The sequence below is a fragment of the Paramisgurnus dabryanus genome, chromosome 2, assembly GCF_030506205.2.
Source record: "Paramisgurnus dabryanus chromosome 2, PD_genome_1.1, whole genome shotgun sequence".
In the NCBI taxonomy this organism is placed as follows: domain Eukaryota; kingdom Metazoa; phylum Chordata; class Actinopteri; order Cypriniformes; family Cobitidae; genus Paramisgurnus; species Paramisgurnus dabryanus.
This window is the reverse complement of record NC_133338.1, coordinates 5,325,564-5,344,181: the sequence shown is the minus strand read 5'-3', so window position 1 is coordinate 5,344,181 and position 18,618 is coordinate 5,325,564. Positions and strand designations below refer to the sequence as shown.

The window sequence follows — 18,618 nt, the reverse complement described above, 5'->3', positions numbered from 1 at the left end:
GGCCATGAAAACCACTAATGTATGTTTGTCCTTTGATGTGTTTTTTTTTTCAATATATTTGCATATTAAAGTTTTTCTTATCCAGAGAATCCTTTGAAATTATTATTTTTTACTAAATTTATGTTCAAACCAATATGCTAATTGGAAAATTTACATGAAAAACAAAGAATATGAGAAAACACACAAACATGCACACTACGTCTGGATCATTGCCCTTTAATATGTCATCAAGTCACAAGGGAGCAATTTTCATTTCACATAAGGAACAGCAGGAAGGCAGCAGGCGAAAGTTCGTGAAAAATAAACACATATGGCAGTAGGAAAGGGGCCACATCAGAAGTATAAGTAAAGCTCTTTATAACTAACAAATAAAATTGTACGCATTCATCACCAACATCATCATCGTCACCATGACAACCGCCTCTTTGCTACATCATCACCGACATAATTTTTATCAACATCACAGCTAGAACTGTCAACATAACCTTAATCTGATTTTTTAACTTTTAATTACAGAGTCCTATTTGAATTATTGCATTATATACGCACTTTAAAGAAAATGTTCTTTTTAGTAACAGTATGCAATGTGACGTGTGAGTGTATATTGCTTGTGTCTGCATGCATTTGTGTACCGCTCATCATAGTGTAACTGTGAAATTGAAACTATTGGCCGAGAGCCGTCAAAGTCTATGTTGCACACGCTAATCTATTTCCAGTGGTCCACTTTGTAATAGTCATTCAGAAAAGCGTCAACATCTTTCAGACAATAAACTAAGAATTTGAAATGACACAAATCCTCTATAGTACATAATATACAGTGCAGGATGATTACTGAATGGCTGCATTTTGGTTTGGGGTGATGTCACATACAGACTGTTTGCTAGAACTGACTACAACATAATATAACCATTATTATAGAAAAATCCGCTCACGTGTACATCTTTGAAAATTACAGTTGAGAATTTCTTTACATTTCTACACCTCCTTTTAATATACAAACTGCAATAGATGTCAAAGCATCCCGTACAATACATTCACCTTTAGTTTACAGTATGGATTTGGACTGATATGGAATAGGTTAGGGTTTAAACATTCTGTGGTTGTGCTGTAAATATGTGTGGGTTAAAACTGGGACGCATGTTGTTCAAAATAAAAGTTGCGTTCGGCTATATTTTTGGCTAAATGCATGTGCTGTTTTTTTTTTTTTAAAGCTGACAGCAACGTCACCACAAGCACTGAAATTAAAATACAGCGGAAAATTAAGAAGCCTGGTGCCTCTGCCACTTTATAGTCTGTGAACTAATCAACCCGCCATTTAATAACCAATCACAGGCCTAAGGTCAGTTTTTCCTGGCTAATAAGATTACGCCCACCAATACAGCTCCGAGGGCAACTACAGCTCCTCCAATCAGTAAAGGCTTCAAGCTTTCTAACATTTCACAGCTGCACCCTCCCGACTCTGTCGCCCCCTGTTGGTCGGTAGCTCCATCTGCTGACTTCTCGGGTTCGGGCGCTGCAGTAGGGGTTGGTTCAGCGGGGACGGGGTCTGGCTTTGATGGTGGTGGTGCCTCCTTTTTTTCTGCTTTGGAGGCAGACTTCGATGCCCCTTTGGCTTTTGCTTCCATGTGGGAGTTGGTTCGAGGGGTAAAGGATTCCGGCAGGCGGCAAACTTTCTTCTGGGATACTAGACAGAGGGAATGTGAGATTTGAAAGAATGGTTCATTTCAAAATTTTCTCAAAGGAAACATTTATATTTCCAACTTTATTAATATGGCCGTGTGTATACGCGTGCGGCGTGTTCACAAGAGAGTTGAGCTCAAACATTACAGAAACCCATTACTTCACTTCTAAAGACATTTAATAACAGTATATGAATTAGTTTTTGATGGATGGATGCATTTTTGGAGCTTTAAAAAAGGGGCACTATCCAATGCCATTACACTGTAAAAAAAGTGAAAGTTTTATTAACCTAAAAAATTACTTCAATTGGTAACTAGGTGAAAAGTGTAAGATGAAAAAGCTAAACATTTTTAGGTGTTACCAAAGTATATATATATATATATATATATATATATATATATATATATATATATATATATATATATATATATATATATATATATATATATATTTTTTTTTTTTTTTTTTTTTTTTCAGATTTTTCACTCAAAGCGAGAAATTTTAGTTGACAAAATATAATATTTTTTTCCAGATTTTTCACTCAAAGTGAGAAATTTAAGTTGATAAAATGTAATTATTTTTAAGTGTTACAAACCAGTTTAAAGTCGCAATGAAATTGAAATGAAAAACTATATATGTATTTTTAATATTGTGGTATTATTAACAAATGACTTATCTGTGAGCTTCATTATTTTTTAAAAATTTGTGTGTGCTCATAATCTTTAATCAAAAATGCAAATCTCCTCCCCTCCTCAAAACGATCTCTCTTCACTTCCGGTCAAAAGTATGGCAGGTGGGCGGGGTCCGGGAGAAGATCGCAGTGATTAGCAATTAGCAACACGACCCAACTTCAAACGATCCAATCAGATCTCGATGGACAAATTCAAATCCAGCCCTGCCTTATTTCATCTCAAAAGCCGTTTCATTCGGATATACGTCACCACGGGGAAAATAAGGCAATCGCTACTTCCGTTTCATGGCGACTTTAATGTGAAAACGTTCAGAAACCCGTTACTTTACCTCTAAAGACATTTAATAATCGTATGGATTAGTTTTTGATGGATGGATGCATTTTTGGAGCTTTAAAAATGGGGCACTATCCAATGCCATTACACTGTAAAAAGGGAAAGTTGTATTAACTTAAAAAAATACTGTAACTTTAACTGAAAAATTTAAGAGGAAAAAGTTAAAAATTTTTAGGTGTTACCAAAGTATTTTTTAAAGTTTTTTTTTCTTCAGATTTTTCACTTAAAGTAAGAAATTTAAGTTGACAAAATGTAATTATTTTTAAGTGTTACAAACCAGTTTAATGTGAAAACGTTCAGAAACCCATTACTTCACCTCTGAAGACATTGCATAACCGTATGGATTAGTTTTTGATCGATGGATGCATTTTTGGAGCTTTAAAAATGGGGCACTATCCAATGCCATTACACTGTAAAAAAGGGAAAGTTGTATTTACTTAAAAAAAAACTTCAATTGGTAACTTTAAGTGAAAAATGTAAGATGAAAAATGAAAAAACTAAAATTTTTAGGTGTTACCAAAATATTTTTTTATGTTTTTTTCCTCCAGATTTTTCACTTAAAGTGAGAAATTTAGGTTAACAAAAAATCTAATTATTTTTAACTGTTACAAAGCAGTTTAATGTGAAAATGTTACAGAAACCCACTACTTCACCTCTAAAGACATTTAATCCGTATATGAATTAGTTTTTGATGGATGTATGCATTTTTGGAGCTTTAAAAATGGGGCACTATCCAATGCCATTACACTGTAAAAAAGTGAAAGTTGTATTAACTTCAATTGGTAACTTTAATTGAAAAATGTGAGATTAAAAAGCTAAAAATTTTAGGTGTTACCAAAGTATTTTTTTTTACCTTTTTTTCACATTTTTCACTCAAAATGAGAAATTTAAGTTGACAAAATATAATTATTTTTAAGTGTTACAAACCAGTTTAATGTGAAACGTTACAGAAACCCATTACTCCACTTCTAAAGACATTTCATAATCGTATGGATTAGTTTTTGATGGATTTGGAGCTTTTAAAAAATGAGGCACTATCCAATGCCATTACACTGTAAAAAGTGAAAGTTGTATTAACTTAGAAAATGACATGAATTGGTAACTTTAAGTGAAAAATGTAAAATGAAAAAGCTAAAAATTTTGTATTTTTTACGGGGTTTTTTTCATATTATTTACTCAAAGTGAGAAATATAAGTTGACAAAATGTAATTATTTTTAACTGTTACAAACCAGTTTAATGTGAAAACCTTACAAAAACCCATTACTTCATGTCTAAAGACTTTGAATAACCATATGGTTTAGTTTTTGATGGATGGATGCATTTTTGGAGCATTAAAAATGGGGCACTATCCAATGCCATTACACTGTAAAAAGTTGTATTAACTTAAAAAATTACTTCAATTGGTAACTTTAAGTGAAAAATGTACGATGAAAAAGCAAAAACTTCACATCATTACAAATATCTTTGACCTTGATACAGCAGTGACATGCAGTGGCCTACTGACTTTCACATGCTGTGTTTGCTTGTATTAGTCACTCAAAGGGTAGCATCCAACAGCAGTAGTTTTGGTAAAAAACATGTGAATGTGTGCGTACATGTGTGCACGTGTTTCTCTTTTTTAAAAGCTAAATTGTAAGAGCATGCAAACATGCATTCTGAACCTATCACACACAATAAATGTTGTGCAACTGTGTGAGTCATATGCAAGATTGCTAGGGGGTAAAGTAACACAATATGCATAAATTAAATCCACAACAGAAGTCTGCTTTTGATTAAGCGAAAAAGTAGCAGAGGATGTGATGGATGTGATTGCTGTAGCGAGTGATGCAGTCATGATGTGACTGCAGGATGCAAAGGCCACAGCACCGCATCACATACAGCACACAGATTCATGTCTATTCCAAACAATTGAGAAAGATGGAACGTACCTTCTTTATGTGACCTTGCAATCCTTTCTCTTCCTTTGTTCAAAGTGTGGAGGGACAGGATGAAAATCAAAGAGATGCCGTGCACCAAGGCCTGAATCCGTCCTCAAGGAGAAACAGAATGAGAGGAAATGGAGTGATGGAGGACACAGCATCAAGAGGAGGAGAGCCACTGGGAGATACCACTTCTGCAGTGAAAGTGGGGGAGTAAAGCTGGTTTAACGAGGTACTGCATTTAATTTATTTATATTTTTCATCTGTCATATGAAACAAAAACAGTCTGTTATTTTTTCATCATATTCATTCATTGGGGAACAAGAACAGGTTGTACCAAACCAAGAACGTCAGCTACTGTAAATACAATCATCATACATTAGATATGTAAGATGACGATATACCTGTACGTAAAAAATGTTTGGAATGGACCTATTTACGTCAAAAAATGACGTATCTATCTATCTATCTATCTATCTATCTATCTATCTATCTATCTATCTATCTATCTATCTATCTATCTATCTATCTATCTATCTATCTATCTATCTATCTATCTATCTATCTATCTATCTATCTATCTATCTAATTTAGTATATGTAATAGCCACTCCCTCCTGATTAAAACCCATACCGAAATTCGGGATATTACGTCGTTCCACGCCCAGCATAGGAGTCTCCTCACTAAGCCCCGCCCATCTGTGTGCCAGCGGTTTCCAAGCAGCAGAACATTGCAGCGTCGTACACACCAGTAGCGCAGCCCAGTGGATGACGTGAGTTACGCCATTAGCGCAGCCGGGCACCGAGATCCTGGTAAAACCTTCGCAGCTGGAATCTAGAATCGCAACGACGTTGCTCGTATGGAAAAAGATCGCAGGGAAAAGGATCTACGGCAATCAATTACACTGGGACCTGCTGCTGGTGTGTCACGGGCGGTGCACGGCACGATTTTACTACGGGACACGGAAACGTCTCCGCGGGACATAAACGCGAGCCTGCTGCGCGTGACTGAACATTCGTGCGGTTTGACTGGAATATGAAGCGGCTGCCGACGCGGCGCGCGCTCGGAAAGGCGTGAAAAATATCGGCGGAGTGGAAGTCAGCGGACGCGGTCGACATATCAAGCGTTTCTGGACACGCACGGTGTAGGGCGAGCGGACAGGACGCCGCTGTTCTGAGACCTGTAGCTGCCTCGGAACCGGGACTCGACTCGGTTCGGCGGAGGATGGGAGAGATAAGAGAGTCCGTGCAGAAGAAGGTCTCGAGAAGGCACGGTCGCACTACAGGTGAGATTCCCTCATGAAAATTTATCATGGTAACCATGGTAACCTTCTAAACGCGTAGTTATTGCACTGACTGGAAAGTACTGATGGACGCCGTGCCATGGCAGTGCAATGGTATTCGTTGAGGTACACAGTGTTGTTTGGACAGGATGCCATGGTAGTGTAACGGTATTTTTGAAACACTCTTGTCCTGACAGAGGTGAATAATACTGAAATAGGAGTTTTATTGCAGTTGAAACCTTTAAGTATCGTATGAGGATGTCACATGTAAACAGTACATTTTGCTACTCCAGTCTGTTATAAAAAGAAAATGACATATGCACTATACATGTACCATGGTACAAACAGTGTATTGTTTATCATTTTGAACTGATTTAGCAGAAACTGGTACATTTTTGATGATTTTTTTGATTTGCGGTCATCTTTGTTACGAGCTGTATGAATAACAGTCAGTTTATGAAAGATTTTTGTATTGCTTAAGGCATATAAGCGCACACCCTTATTTCTGGTACATACCTAAGTGTTCACCACATTGTTGTGAGGTAAAACAACCAAATTACCTTTGAATATTTAATTTAGATGGAGGGTTAGGGTGGTTAGGGTTAGGATGTCCGTTTGCTTCCTAGTATGACTCTCACTAAGGATAAATTTCCTATGCGCATACAGTATAACGTTTCTGTGAAAGGAAGTATGTTGTAATTCAGGGCGTAAAGCTCTTAATGAAGAGATTGTGGTTTAGACTTCAATGCTAGATGTTGCTCCTCAGCAAATGCCACTCATTGCGAAAGGAAATGCATTACTGTTAATTACTGTGTGGTGATTTTTGTGTCTGGAAAGAAAGTTTTTAATGTTTCATATGTCTTAACCAATTGCGCTATATTTGAAAATATTCTGTTTCACCTGCAAATGCACTACATTATGATAGTAATGTTGGTTGAGACTGCAGCGTTTGTGGGGTGTACCAACACCTAAGGCCCTAATTAACCTTCTAGGGCCATGTCCCAAAAGGGCACACTTCATGTGGACTTTCGGTCTCGTGGCTTTAAATTGCAAGCGCTCGCCTAGTCCGTAGGGTGTCCCATCTGTCATTTTACACTCTGAAGTGTGCTCATCAGCACCCCCTTTGCACTCTTGATGCGGTCTTCGGCAAAGCCCGCACTGCTGCACACACTTGACCAACCCAGAAGTCCTTGTGAAAGAGCAATCAGACGACGGATGGGAAAAGTTGGCACTGATGGGATTGGGCAACTTCTCTTCCCATTTCCGGCGTGAGGCTCAAGTCTATCCAAAATACAACTCCGGTGCACCTTCGTGGACTCACGTCAAGGGTCCTTAAGGATTGCACTACATCAGTGTTCTTCACTCCCAATCCTGGAGAGCCGGTGTCCTGCAGAGTTAAGCTCCAACCTTAATCAAACACACCTGCAAGCTAATCAATGTCTTCATGATCACTAGAAAATCACAGGTGGGTGTGTTTGATTAAGGTTGTAGCTAAATTCTGCAGGACACCGGCTCTCCAGGATTGGGAGTGAAGAACACTGCACTACATGATGTCATCAAAGTGTGGACTCTGAGGAAGTCCACAAGTCCTTAGCGTGCCATTTGGGAGAGGGCTTAGATTTCTAGACTAAGAGCATTTTGTTCACAGGGTTCGTTTGCTGCATTCACTCGATTCTATAAAACCTCGTTTCCTACGATATTTAGCAAAATTAAAACCAAAACAAGGACATCCGAGTCCAAAATTGAAAGCCAAATATGAAAGCATAAGAGTAACGGTCGAACATCGGTATCGGTCGAACATCGGTATCGGTCGAACATCACAATAAGTGACTCGATTGGTACTCGATCTTTCTATTTACTTTTGTCATCATAGAGCTCCTGAATGTGGGTGCAATTTGGGACCATTTTTACGCAGTAAAAAGACTGTAAAGTGTTTTATTTGGATTACTTTTTAAAGGCATAAGACTTTTTAAGGGGATATTATAATGCTCTTTATAGAATGACTATTTGTTGTGCTTATTAATTTGATTCTCTAATAAACAATTATATACTTGTGTAAATAATATAATAAAGGCAACATTTGTGGTATTACACTCTAAAAAATGATGGGTTGTTTTTAACCCAGGGCTTGGTCACTATTGGACAGAACACACTGCCTGGTTAAAATGACCCAACTGCTGGGTTGTTTTAACCCAATTGCTGGGTTATTGTCAATCAACCATGTTGAAACAGCCCAGCAGTTGGGTTAAAATAACCCAGCAGTTAGGTCATTTTAACCAGGCAGTGTGTTCTGTCCAATAGTGACCCAGCCCTGGATTAAAAACAACCCAGCATTTTTTAGAGTGTACTTTATCTAGAAAAAAGGTTAAAGAGCTTAAAGGAACAGTATGTAGGATTTTGGCCAAAACTGATATTGCAATCACAAAACTTGTGGCTAAAATTGGTACTGCAATCACACAACTGGTGGCCAATACACAACATGACAAACTTAAACAGCAGTTGAGTGCTGCAACTGCTAGACAGATGTATGTGTTTGTGAAGGTTTAACACAAAAAACATTATGTTCAACTGGAGAAAACAAGTCATATACATCTGGGATTTGTATTAAGGCAAGTAAAGAGGATTTAAAATTTTGGGTAAACGTTTCCCTTAAAGGTTTCTTTTAATCCAGATGTCCACAAGCATTCCCCAGTTATTCTCCAATCAGATGGTGAACACTTTGTGTTGTGTTGTGTAGTTTTTGAGGTCTTGGACATAAATGTAGATCACAATTGACCTGTTAAAGCAGGCTTACCTCTATCCGCTTCAATACTAGGGCATGACTGAACACACTTATAGCTTTTATTGTTCGCACGGGTCACAAACAACCATCCAATCAAAGTTGTCTTTTGTTAAATAGTTTATATAAAGGAATTGAAAGTCCTTCCTCAAATCAGTGCCATAGCCAGACTTGTAAAATGCTTACAGAAGTGAATTGCTGTTTACTTCCTGTGGTACTTCCTTTACAGAGATAGCGAAAATAGTGATGGCAATGCGGTGTATGTGAAGGTCTGCATTTAGATCACACAATGCAAAGTTACACAATAAGAGACAAATTGCATTTCTCCAATATGTTTTTCACTCACATGAAATCTTTAGTCATAGTCACATATTTGGAATTGTTGAAGCACCTCTCTTCCCATTTTGTTTACAGTGGTCTGTTATGTCCAGACTCCTTTTGAATCGCTCTCATTGGTCAAGCTGGCCCAAGGTGTCACCTGCTTGAATGTGTGTCAAAAATGTCCCACCTCTTACCATAACTGCGAGCTTTAACTTCTCAAGTGTAAACACAGTAACAAAAGTGTCTGTTTTGCATTCAGTTCAACAAACACATCAACCAGAACCACCTTTGCAAGTGTATTACTTGAGCAAAATTGTGATGTATAGCATTTTGAAGTCCCATTAAAGGGGACATATCATGAAAATCTGACTTACATGTTTTAGTGCTAGAATTGGGTCTCCAGTGCTTCTATCAACCTAAAAAATTTGAAAAAGATCAACCCAGTAACTTAGTTTTGGTAAACCATTCTCTGCAAGCATGTGACAAATAAGGTCATTGAAATTTGGCTCCCCTTGTGATGTCAGAAGGGGATAATACTGCTCCTTAATCTGCACTATACAACCACAGCACTGCCATTTAGTGCAAAGATCAGCTCATTTGCATTTTAAAGGACATACCCAAAATGGCACACTTTTGCACAAAATGGCAATTTTTACATGCTATCATAAATTATATATATGGTATTTTGAGCTGAAACTTCACATACGTACTAGGGCTGGGCAAAAATATAAATTTTTCGAAAAATCGTTTTTTTTTTTTAATCAAGTGGTTGATTCAAAATCGATTCTCAAAGAGCACAATCGATTTTTTTCCCCCATATTTATTTCCGCAAACATTGAAAGTAACATTAACGTTAATCTAATTATTAGTCTTCTTCACTAGATGTCACCCTCTTTTTTGCCCTGCGCGATGATACCAAGGAGCGAAAGGCGAGCGTGTCATTCATTCAGTGCTTAAATTGGCGGTTTCAGGTGCTTCATCGACGTTGATGCCACCTTTACATTAAAAGTCAGAGGTATGAAAGCATTTTAGATTTCTCAAGCAAGACGACGACCATAGTGTTGTGGCTTTTAGTTTTTTTTATTAATTACCCACTTGTAAACTGCTGTTCACTGTTCTTTTTTATTAATATAGTATTTGTATTTAATCTATATTCATTGAGTTGAATCGAGAATCGAGTATAAAAACCGACCCGAGAACCGGAATCGAAAATTTAATCGAGAATCGAAACCGAATCAATTTGATACCTTGTGAATCGAAATCTAATCAATCTGTAACATCTGAATCGATACCCAGCCCTAATACGTACTCTGGGGACACTAAAGATTTATTTTACATCTTAAAAAAGTCTTGTGAAAAGTCCCCTTAAAGCCATTTGTTGTAGTTCATGAAAACTGTTTTATGTTAAAGCAACACTATGTAGTTTTTTTACCTTTAAATAATGTCTCCAAAGTTATTTCAGTGATAGAACAACTTTTAACTGGACAAATTGTACTGTTGCTGCAACCTGAGCAGCCTCCTAGCTGCTACAAGCACACTCTGAAAGTGGCGGTGGAGGGTAGGAAACACAGCCCCGCCCCTCCCCCTGCCTGCAGAAGAGTGTCTGATACCAGGCACTGTTGCGCTTTTCAACCACATGGGGGAGCTGTAAGTCATTTTTACATGGAAACTACATAGTGTTGCTTTAAAGAGAATATTTCCCTTTGGAGTTGACTTTAAGCTTTGTAACTTGCTGCAGACCTTTTTATGCTCAAACAGCAACATTAAATATTAACTAAAGTTAAAAAATTTAAGAGGCATGATAGGACCCCTTTAAAATGAAATTCTGAAATGGCACAATTCAGCTAGAAAGTGTTGAACTACTTTACTTTTTGAAAGATTACATAAGCCAAGTGTACTCTATAATATTTTATATATTGTTCAAATGTTGGTTAGATGCGTCTGCAGCAGGCACTTATTTTGACAAGACACGTGATGCACATAGGGTTACTCGGATGCGCTGAACATATATTTTGAAATTACGAACTACACACATGACAGGCTACATACATGTTGTGACGAACTTCGCATCGTGCGCCCTCGATAAAAGAAGTCACCGGCCGGCACTATTATAAGCATGTGCATGACTAGTTGAATATATTTGATCAGCAATTATTATTAGAATAGGCTTTATGCCCAGCTGCACTACTTCCTGAACCTCAGCCAGCCTCTTGTTTCCTGTCTGCCATTATTGGACAAACTGATTAATCCAGGTGTGCCTGACCTCAGTAGTCACAGACAAACTGATTAATCCAGGTGTGCCTGACCTCAGTAGTCACAACAACAATAATCAGACACACCTGGATTAATCAGTTTGTCCAATAATGGCAGACAGGAAACAAGGAGCTGGCTGAAGTTCAGGAAGTAGTGCAACTGGGCATAAAGCCTATTAAAAAAGCTATTAGAATGTTTGTTTTTAATGCGACCCCACAGGGTTAAGGCTACTGCTATAGAATGCTTATTTATTTAATGGTTTTTCACTTCACCTGTACTGTCTTTTACATGTAAAAAATAAACATGAAAAGTAATCTGTATGTATTTCTGTATCTAAGTATTTAGTATTTAAGTATTTAGTGTTTTAACGTCAGGTTGTCTGTTTTTGTCCGCTTGCTCACATCGTGCTCCGCATCACAGCATCGTGAGAGATTTGTTAGCTTCCTGTTATGAAGCCTAATTTATTTTTTTAATACAGAGCTAAATGAGACCGACACAGAGAACGCAACGAAACATTATGTCAAGTCCTCAAACTGGAAACTTCGCTTGGGGTTGGGGTTAGGTATAATATTTGGCATAATGTTATTTCTGTAAGATTAAACAGTACTGAAATCAGACTACCGACCGACTTGAAACACCAAGGATTTAGACTCAGCCTTCGCTCCGCGTCGGGTTTTAACGGCAGTTTTCTGTAGGCTATTTTTAAAGAAGAATTAGAAAAAGTGTATACACACAAAATATAAGCTTAGTTTCTTGTGGATGTTGCCTAATTATAAGCCTTCTGTGAAATTGTGACAAAGGGAAAAATACATAAAACTTCAAAAACGTAATTAACATAATTTACATAAACAAATATTGGAATATTTGTTTTTTTATGAGCTCCAATATTTGAAATATTATATTACTAAAAATGCCCATCCCTAATACAAATCTGCATGGTCTATCAGCTTTAGATATGAAAGAAACAGATGACAGAAACATTAACTGTGTGCTACGACACTAAAAGTATTGAACCACTGCATTTTTGACATTTAAACCCATGGAAGATGATGTTTGGAAATTTCAAGAAAATTTTGTTGTGGATCTTAAATGCATTCTGGGTACATGCTTGCTAACCAGCTAATAAACAGATACAAGGGGACAAAGAATGATGCATTTTGTAGTTAAACCTTTATTAATGAAATGTGTACAAAATGCATTTTTGTGTACATTTTTCAGAAAACATTCATGCATAGTATTTTGCATTGAATTACAAACAAAATTTGTTGTTAGAGTAGCTTTATGATTAGCTTTCACAGTGTGAATGGATTTACAAAGTTTCTGTGCATCTGGTTTAATAAATAATGCCAATTTCAACCCTTTTCAGCTTTTTCCACATTTATAGATAAATTGCTGATTGCAGGTTTGCTTCATACTTGTGCCTTTGATGAAACATTGATGTGTGGATGTGATGTCCATGCAGACTTTGCTTCACAGATACAGGCAGATTCGCTCCCAGAACTGCTCACGGCATGAACAACAGGGACGTTGTCTTATCAACATCCTGGCATCTGTCATGAAAAAAAGTACATCAAGAGATTGTGGCCTGCAGAAATATAGAGCCTGTATTGTTTAAGACTGTAAAAGCTTCTGTAATAGATTTTTGAGTGATGTGTACATCTTCAAAACACTTTGTAAGGATCTTCTCAAATCTTTCTCTGGTATGGTTGTTGGTAGTGGGTTTTCTTTCAAAATTTGCACAAAGCTTTCTTTCAAATCATACTGTATTGATTGGTAACCAATATGGTGGTTAGGGCTGTGCAAAAAATCGACTGCGATTATCATGCGCGTGTCATCAGTAAAGCCGGTTCCGTGATTAGAAGTAAATCGCCATCAGCTGCTTTCAGATGGAGCGGCATTTATTACACAGACCCGTAGTTATATAATAATGCAAGTAATGCAAGTATTTAATATTTAATGAAAGTATGATATAAATGACTCATTTTTTATTTTTATGAGTTTCAGATTCCACAGATCTGTGCTTTCCCATTCCAACAATTTATGTAAAGAAAACCTCAGCAGATCTGTGTGTTTTTAAGTAATGCACTTCAGAAGTTTGTTATCATGATCTAACATTCATTACGATGGGTCAGAATCTTTAGTTTTCTGTTGGTGCAGCCTTTTCTCAAGGAATAAAATGATTCACAAATGAATCAGTCCAGTGATTGACGTTTTCTTGGATGTGATCGTCACGAATGTGTCATCCAGAATTAAACTTCTTCATAAGCTTCCAGAAATAGTTTATTCCTTTTGCATAAAGGCAAAATAGTGGGCTTACCACATGCAATTCACATGCAGTGTCATTGTTACGTACAACATCAGCTGCATTTTAAAAGGTTTTTATGTTAAAAACAAAACGTTCATAGCACACAATGGTGCAGACCTAATTGGAGGTTACTCAGTGATCCTTGCTGCATTGTCACACAAGTTTTTGTTTTTTGGTCCTGAACAGGAGAGCAATGGCCGTTTACTTGTTTTTGGGCAAAATAATTTGACCCAGAAACATTTGATTTTTATAAATGCTCCATGAAATCTAATGCAAGCTCAATGAACTATTTTGGGAGCGCATTTGCCAAATATAAACCTGGGTTAGGCTCAGCGGTGTGACCTAATTGATATTAAACAGAGCCGTCTTCACATTAACTGCCATCTAGTCACCATCAGAATTGGTATTATGAAACAAAATAAACTTTTTGCTTCTCATTTAACTTTTGTTTATTGTATGACTATGACAGAGTGTTATGAATGAACATTTTCACAATACAAGCATTAGCATATCATTCATTTTAATAATAAGACCATCATCATATGATACGGAATTCAGTACTTTTTTCCAAGTGTTTAGATATCGACTTGAAATACAATGATGCACACTTTATGTACAATAATGTCTAAATGCCGCGCAGTTGTTGTACCTGTACAGGTGAGTACCTGGCATGTGTTCATAAAGCAATAACTGAAAGATCGTGAGGACATTATTTTTGATGCAAAGGCAAATTTTGAGTCCTATGGCGAGTTCAGTATTGATGCAAAAACCAGGTCTCTCTCTCTCATTCTGTCTGCCACACGCTCAACACTTTTTTCTCCCTGTCATGCCCTATTTATTTCTCCCCATGCTGTGTTCCTGCTGTTCTTTTTGTCGTTCCACCCCAGCTCATTCCTCAGCATGCCAATACATAATCCTGCTTTTCCATTATGAAGTCAACACTTCATTTAATGCACTTCAGGGCCAAACACTAAATGTGTTTCCATGTGTTACCCATATTTCTTTACCCGGTATATCAATAGTTGTTTACTTCTGTCTGTGTTTCCGTTTTCAATGAATGGATGAGAATACAGATTCAATTAAAGGCCACTGTCTTGCAGTTTACTTCCAATCCTGCTTTAACACACTTTCAAATCAACCTAAAGACCTTTATTAGCTGGTTAAGATGTTTGATTTAATATAAAGTTTGTAGGATGGTGCACTCTAAAAAAAATCCGTAAAAAAACGGACAAAGTACTGTGTAAATATGAAGGAATTTTCCGTATTTATGTTTTACAGGCGTTTATCTGTTTTTTTTATAACATGTTGCATTTTGGGTGCAACAACTCCTGGTGCAATCTTTCACTTTTGCCTCTCTATCACCATCTCTGTTTGAAACCAAAAATTACAACTTGCTTGCAGAGTTCTTTTCTAACATGGATGATGTTTAACACTTGTAACAAGATACAAGTGTTCAACTATTCCAGCATCGACACATGTGATTTAGTAGACAAATTTTCTTTCTGACGTGACGTGTAAGTCAAATGGATATTTACCACAACATTTATCACATTAAATCTACATTTTGTGTTTGTTTTAGATTCCTTTGAAGTCACCACTATGGTGATTAGTGTTCCCTTTGGTTAGGCTTTTGTCCCTTGACCTTCCAGAACGGACTCTGCTCTTTTAACATTGCAACAGTGTTTTTGCTTGTAGCAATTACAACATGTATGTTGCTTGAGTAAGGGGAAGTATCTATGATGTCTTCTAAGCTTGGTTGTTTTTATGTTATGCTGCCTATAAAATAAGAATAAAAAACTGAAATGTATAAGAGTGACACTCTATACTGATCTAATAAGACACTGTATTGAATAAGATTGCTGCAAATGTGTCAGCTGTGGTTTTTGCTTCTGAGAGACATCAACACTTTGGATACAAATCTCAACAATGGTGAGACTAAATGGTAAGAAAGGGTTTTCTACAATCCTGTTACCCAGCATGCATTGCGGCATGAAGCTTTGTTGTTGATTGTCACCATTGTTGCGTTTCATAGGCAGATTGAAGTGTCCATAAAGGCTACGGACAATGTTCTGTAAATCTACGGAACGTTCAGTTTTTGAATAAACGGAAATGTCTGTAAACATAACGGAAAAAGTGCTGGTAATTTTCTGCCAGGACATTATTCGTTTTTTAACGGATAATTTTTTTTAGAGTGTGGTCCTTCAGGACTGGAGTTTGGCTACTGTGATTTGTAGTATTTACATCATTGATTATAAGCCAATATCACTGATATTGGTATATTAAAGAACATCCTAGTGTTTCTCTGTTTTCATAGAAAATGGTGCAGGAGTAAATGACAACAGCATTTTTAGGTTGAACTATGGCTTTATTTACTATCGGAGTCCAATATACTGGTGGACGCGTGAGTAGTGTCAAAAATATTGAATATAACAAGATGTGACACTGCTATTACTAGGAATTTATAGTTTTAAGTCACGTGACCAACCAGGGGGTTGGAGGGCAGTTAATTTTTCACCTGTTTCAAGCCACAAATATTGAAATCACCTCTCATAAGAAGAAAAATTAAGATATGAATGCAAACTACAAGTTTAGGGCGTGATTAGGGTTACCCCGGATTTCCACCAACTGCGGAGCATCTGCAGATCAGCTCTGCTGCGTTACCGCTCCGCACTCCGCAGTCCGTCAATACCCACCAGTTCCGTATTTGTTGCAGAGCGGCTGCGTGCTGAAGTGACGAGGACCCATGAGGTCTCGCAAATTCACGTGATGATCGCGCGATACCTAGTTCTGTCTCTGCCCATTATGCCGTTGAATTATGACGTTTTAACAAACCAGCCCAGATCACAACACGAGATCTCGCGTAGACAGAGCAGTACATCAAATCCATCCAAAATTCAAAAAAAAGAAGGCTGCTAACACATTTATTTATGATCTATCTTTAATGTATTTATTTGAAACTCCCCCTGGCTCTGTTCCTGTCTATTATTTGTTGTTTCTGTATTAATGACTTTATTTGTGTGTGTTTGTAATGTTTGTATTGCAAAGATTTAATAAAAAAACACGAGTTCTCGCGAATTCAGGTATGATCACGCGATAAAGTCATGGCTCCGCCCTGCGGAGCTGTCCGGCATCCGTCAAAAATAGAAGCTCTGCGTATTTGTGCCGGAGGGCTGCGGATGGCCGGAGCTGTGACGGATTCGGAGCGCAGTCAGTGGAAAACACACTTTGACTTTAATGGAAACCGATTGACTCCGCTGCCGTTCCGCAACGGATCCGCAGCAGTTCCGCAGTCGGTGGAAATCCGGGGTTATGTCGATAGACGATCCTTGCTATCTGTTGCTTTAGATGGAGACTTTACATTCAATCAGTCATTACATGCATGATAAGAGTTCATTTTGACTTGTAATGTATATTATTTTAAAGAGCACCTATTTAATTGCTAAAAAACAATGTTATTTTGTGTATTTGGTATAATACAATATGTTTACGTGGTTAATGGTTAAAAACACATTATTTTCCACATACCGTAAATTTGTGTAGTCGATTTCCCTCTCTTCCTGATACAAATGGATTTGAAAATCTCTGTGTCTCTGATTGGCCAAATAACCTGTACGTTGTGATTGGTCTGAATACCTCTGACATCACCCAGAAATGTGACGCTCCTTACCATGTTTGAAAGATTCGGTCACAATGCAATGCTAACAGGAGTTAACATACAGGCTGTGAGTCAGAAACGCAAGGAATTATGATAATGTCGGTCTACGTCACCAATCCCAGGAACTGTTTCCTACAATTTATGTTTGTTGTAGTCTAAGAAAAGAGATTTACGTTGGAGACGATAACTTGCGTCATTGTTTCTTTTGGGGTTTGTACCTGTAGCATATCATTAACATGTACTAATACACACTTACACACCAAAGGAAATGTAAAAATCTGAATAAGACAATAGGTGCTCTTTAATCTGCTTTTGCTGAAAGTCATATGTTAACAGTTTCAGTGATGGAGAAAATAAAGTGACTGTGCTTTGTTAAAATAAACATTATGAAAAAAACAAGCAATTTCACCATAAAAGCATATAAAGAGATGTCTGCTGGATTTTCAGTCACCATAATTTGCAGCACTGTGAAATGAAACTAAGGCTGGAATGGATTTACTTGCAGATCTTGATGCCGATTCCGATTTGTTGACTATGGTTTTTTTTTATTCTGTTATCTTTTAAAGGAAATTCACAGAAATTCATATCTCACATTTATTTTCAGACACAAAACCGATCTGCGAATATCGTAATCTATGCACTTTTCCTGCTTACACGCTCGTGGGTCATAACAAATTGGAATTGAGTGACTTGTAGTGTAAATACTGCTGTCACGAGTCCTGTTTGTGTGTTCCCCTGTTTTTAGTGTAACGTTACAGAGGCCTTAAAGGTGCTCTAAGCGAATTGAAGCGTTTTAGACCATAAAACATTTTTTGTTACATACCGGAAACATCTCCTCACTATCTGCTTGCTGCCTGTCCGCTGATCAAACTGTAAAAAAACGCGATCTCTGTAGACAGCCCAGGCTTCACAAACGGCAATATCAACAAATGGCCAAACCTACAAACAGAAACCATAACAAAGTGTTCCAGCCAATAAACGACAAGAAGGATTTGGGGGTGGGGGTTGGGCGCGTTTATGAAAGCACGGAAGGGAGGGGGAGGGGGAGGAGTTAGCTACGCTCTGTCTGTTTGAAAACAGTTCAAACATCAACAGGAAGTGACGTCGCACATTATTCGCTTAGAGCGCCTTTAATGTTTTTCCCCAAACCACATAAGCCTGTTTAAATGTTCTGGATTGTGTTTAGACACACAGGGCAATATAAAAAAAATTGGTTTTAAACAAGAGCTGTTATGTTCCTACAGTACAGTCTGCCATTTTGGGTAAATAATGAAATTGGTCATCTTTAATAGCCTGTTGTTGGCTATGTATCTCTTTCTTTAGGAGAGTAAATGACATGTTTCACAGCATGAGCATTATATTTTTAGGTGTCTAGGTTAAACAAATGGCATGCAGACA

At 37.4% G+C, this 18,618-nt stretch overlaps 1 protein-coding gene and 1 long non-coding RNA gene across 3 annotated transcripts in view; one reads left to right on the top strand and one right to left on the bottom strand.

Moving 5' to 3' along the window:
• Positions 1–200: 200 nt before the first annotated feature.
• On the bottom strand, positions 201–5,123 carry LOC135783709 (uncharacterized). The gene is made up of 2 exons (XR_010545742.2): positions 4,635–5,123; positions 201–1,684 (listed from the first exon to the last, which is right to left on the bottom strand). It is a non-coding gene; the product is annotated as an uncharacterized lncRNA (long non-coding RNA).
• Positions 5,124–5,297: 174 nt separating this feature from the next.
• The window catches only part of dagla (diacylglycerol lipase, alpha), a 68,327-nt gene continuing 55,006 nt past the window's right edge, over positions 5,298–18,618 (top strand). The window contains exon 1 of one of the 2 annotated variants that reach the window (XM_065294244.2): positions 5,298–5,910. The gene's annotated coding sequence lies outside the window, so the exon portion shown is untranslated. The remainder of the gene's footprint in view (positions 5,911–18,618) is intronic. The other variant, XM_065294242.2, reaches the window with a different exon arrangement.